The sequence below is a fragment of the Trichechus manatus genome, unplaced genomic scaffold (genome assembly GCF_000243295.1).
Source record: "Trichechus manatus latirostris isolate Lorelei unplaced genomic scaffold, TriManLat1.0 scaffold00029, whole genome shotgun sequence".
Classification (NCBI taxonomy): Eukaryota; Metazoa; Chordata; class Mammalia; order Sirenia; family Trichechidae; genus Trichechus; species Trichechus manatus.
The window spans coordinates 8,062,298-8,066,394 of NW_004443965.1; positions in this window are offsets into that span (position 1 = coordinate 8,062,298).

Here is a 4,097-nt window from a genome sequence, read left to right on the forward strand (position 1 = left end):
AAGAAAGGATCGTCCGATCTTCTAGCCAATCATCTGGGGACTACTCGGCCTGTCGGCGCTACGTCACGAACGGTCGCCTTAACAACCGCCCACAGCTCTCACCCTTGCCGAGAACGGGCACCGCACCATCTCTCACCACGGTTCAGCCAACCAATGACTAGTCGAATCCCAGCAGTACCTCCTGCCTATTGGTCGAAGAGCCGTGGGGGCGCAAGCGTGGAAGCTGCCTAGGCGAAGGCGATAGGGGGTCTTCCCGGTGGAATGTCCTGCAGCGCAAGACCTAACCTGTGGTCGTGGTGGCTGTCCGAGTACTATGGGAGGCAGTGATGTGAAGCGAAATTGGAGTGTGAAGCTAAACATATGGTCGGGTTAAGAGTGGAGAACTCAATTACTTAGTGGAGAGAGATGGAGGGAAGTAGAGGCGACCCAGAAAAAAAGAGGAACTGAAAAAGGGAAGGTGGGAGCAGAGTGCAACCCAAACCTCAGACTGACCCGTTTCCAAAACCTAAACCGACACCCTCCTGTGACTTACTTATTGTGTAAGTGGCTCCAGTCACCTGGGTCTCTGCCTCTCTCCCTTGTGAAGCCACCTGTCACACACACTGCCTCTCTGAAATGTGCCTCACCTGAGTCCTCCTCTGCATTCCCTCTGCCCTCACTCTAGTGCAGGCCTGTATCACCTCTTCCCTGAAATACGGCAATAGCCTCCCCTGACTGGTCTCCCCACTTTTAGGCGCTTTCACTCTCCATTCCATCCGACACTACTGCAAGAGTAATCTTCCTATTATGCCATATACCTGCCCCCAAACCATTGGGAGTTTCTCACTGTCTACTGGATTAAAGAACCTCCCCAGCTTGACACTGCATCAGTATGGCCTCACGCCACTTTTCTTGTCTATCTCTCAATACTGCCCTGTATAAACCCTACATTTCAGCCAAAAGAGCAACTGCCCTTTCTTCAGTCACACTTAGTTCCTTTTTACCTCTCTGCTTATGTTCTTCTCTGTTTAACCTGGGTATGCCTGCCCATTTTCATTGTTGAAATCCTAGCTATCCGTCAAGGACCATTTCATATGCCACTTCCTTTCCTGATTCCCTCAAACACATGTCATCTCTCCCTACTTTGAACACCCATAACATTTCCATAATATTCTGTGAGTTAACTTATATTTGGGAATTTCTTAAGGACAGGAATTGTATCTCAGTTTTTAAAGCCTCATATTTTGAAATAGTCTCTGGGATATTCTCTCTAGGAGATACTATACACTCAGTAGGTGTTTTAATAAACTATTATCTTGCTGAATTCTCAATCCTTGTAAGTATTATCCCAATTTTACAAAAGAAATAAAAGTTTGTTATGCAACTTACTGTAGATTATATACATAATAATTAGAAAAACTGGGACTTGAACTTAGATCTAAAACTTATGCTGATTTTACTATAATCCACTGCTTCAGTATAGGACTTTTATTCATATTTCTTTATCAAATATTTTTGGAATGCCCATTATGTGCACTGGAAATATAACAAGTATGATAGACATGGTACTGGCATTTATGGAGCTCATATCCCTGCAAAGAATAGGTGATCAATAAATATTTGTCGAACTACTTATAGTAGAAGGAAAGAGTCTGCAAAGTAAAGGAGACTGAGGCAAACAGCCAAAGTGTGCAATACTCTATTATGAGCCTTATCGAAAACAAAGATGGAGGATGAGAAGGAGAAAGGAAGGAAAGAATATCGATAAAGTGTCAAGAGCCTAGAAATCTTGTGTGTGTGTGTGTGTGTGTATGTGTGTGTGTATTCCTTAGAAGTCTAAAGGGCCAGATATCTCAGAACTGGAAATTACAGATTGGAAAAATGCCTACTAGTATAAATTCAAATAAGGATTATGAAGCTATCACCACAAAAGACTTCAGACCAAGATTTGGAAATTTTTATTTCCAAATTCTGCTTACTTGAGAACTCTAATAGGTATGCGAATTCAAAAACAATGAAGCTGTAATTGTCTAGTCTTATATTCTTAAAACAACTGTTCATCCTTCCCAAAGTGTATTTCAAAAGAATCTTTATTGTACTTAACTAATAGTTTGTATTTAATGACAAATCACAAAATTTGACATTGACACAACATAGAAGGGGAAAGTAGGAGATAGGGTTGGGGAAATCTATGTGCCTTCTACTCTTGTGGGTTTACCCTCGAAGCAAAGCGTTTATGAAAGTATGATTTTAACAGCCCCTTTAAAAGTAATGAATGACCCACACTGCCATCTTAATACCCATTGCCCTTAGCATTTACTTATGTAAATATGTTAGACCTGCAAACTTTACTTTTCTTGTTTTTGTTGTCATGGGTTGTGCTTTAAGACAGGGAATTTTAATAATAACAATAATAAATATATATTGATATATATTAATAAGATATCTTTCTATGTGTCAGTCACTTTTTTATGTGCTTCATATATGTGAACTCTTTCAATTCTCTTCATAGTCCTATGAAGAAAGCATTACTAGAATCAGCATTTACAGATGATAAAGCTGCAGAGAAGAGAAGTAACTTGCCTCTGTTTACACAGCTAGGGAATGGAAGAGCTGGAATATGAACTCTGAAATCTGGCTCTCAAGCACATGCTCTAAACCACTTCACTGTCCTACCTTTTGCATTAGCGTAATATGGTAATTCTGTATTAGCACATATTATAGGATTATTTAAGCTTCTGATGCTCTATTACAAAATACTTTCTATATTATCAATGAAAAGTTTTTATTTATTTATTTATTTATTTCCCATCCATAGTTTCCAGCTGTTTTCAAATTTATATCTTCCAGCCTTGAGTAGTTTTCTCTTTCTTTTCATTGTACAGTCTTTTTTCCCCTCCAGGGATAATTTTTTTAATTTGTTGTCTTTGTTACCTGGTGCTGTCATAACAGAAAGACCACAAGTGGTGGCTTTAAAGAACAGAAATTTATTTTCTCACACTTCTGGAGGCTACAAGTCCAAATAAGGGTCTCAGTTGTGTCAATTCCTTCTTTACAGGTAGTTCTGGTTATTCCCTCGTTTTTTCATTCCTTGGTTCCTTGTGTCTAATCTGCTATTTTTATAACTCAGAAGTGATTAAATTTAGAACCTACCCTACTCGGGTCTGATCTAGTTAATATAACAAAGAAAATCCTATTTCCAAACAGGATTATATCCACAGGTATAGGTTAGGATTCCAACACATATTTTGGGGGGATAGAATTTAATCCATAACACTGGTATATTGCAAATGATAATTGGTCACATTTCAGTTTTAACAAACACTATGATTTCCTATCACTTCTGCCCAAGTTCAAAAAACATCACCAAGGTCCTGCTGTATTCTAGGCAAAGGGCTAGGCACTCAAGGTAATTAAGAAACAGTCCCTGCTGCCCAAACTTTCAGTCCAGTGTGAGAGATACGTGCAAACATATCCTTTCCAAATAACATGGTAAGTGCCCTGACAGAGGTATTCACAAGATTCTGTGGGAACAGAGAAAGGGCGTCAAGTTTGGGGTGCGTTTTGAACAAGGGGAGGAAGTGGTTTGAAGAAAGGCTGTTCCAGGCACCAGGGCCAAGAGTGTGAGCATGAAAACAGAGGTAACCTATGTGAAGGGGAAGAAAATTTCATTAGGTAGAACTCTAAGAAGTACTCTAAAACAGGAGAGATTTAAAAAGCAAGGAAGTCATGAGCAGGTTCGCAAATCTCAAGTCTCTATTGGTGAAATCTCAAATGGACTAAAGGTCTTCACTATTCTTCTTCAGTAGCAAACTTGAAATTCTGTTTCTTCGTTGTTCATAAAACTCCCCAAACTGAAACCAGCAAGCGGAGCTTCTCATAGTTACAAGCAGAGGTTTCTACTGGAGTGCGTGCACACAAAGACTTTCTCGCTCTCCACTGAGCCTCCTTTTGCATTTGGTTTTGTTGTTCTTGATGGTGGTGGTGGTGGTGGTGGTAGTGTTTTCTTTTCTTTTCTTCTGCACAGTTCCCCATTCCTCTCTGTAGGCTTTTCCCTCAGACTTGTAGGATCAGTTCTGGAGTAAGCACAAGTTGTACTGCAATGAATTTTATTCTTT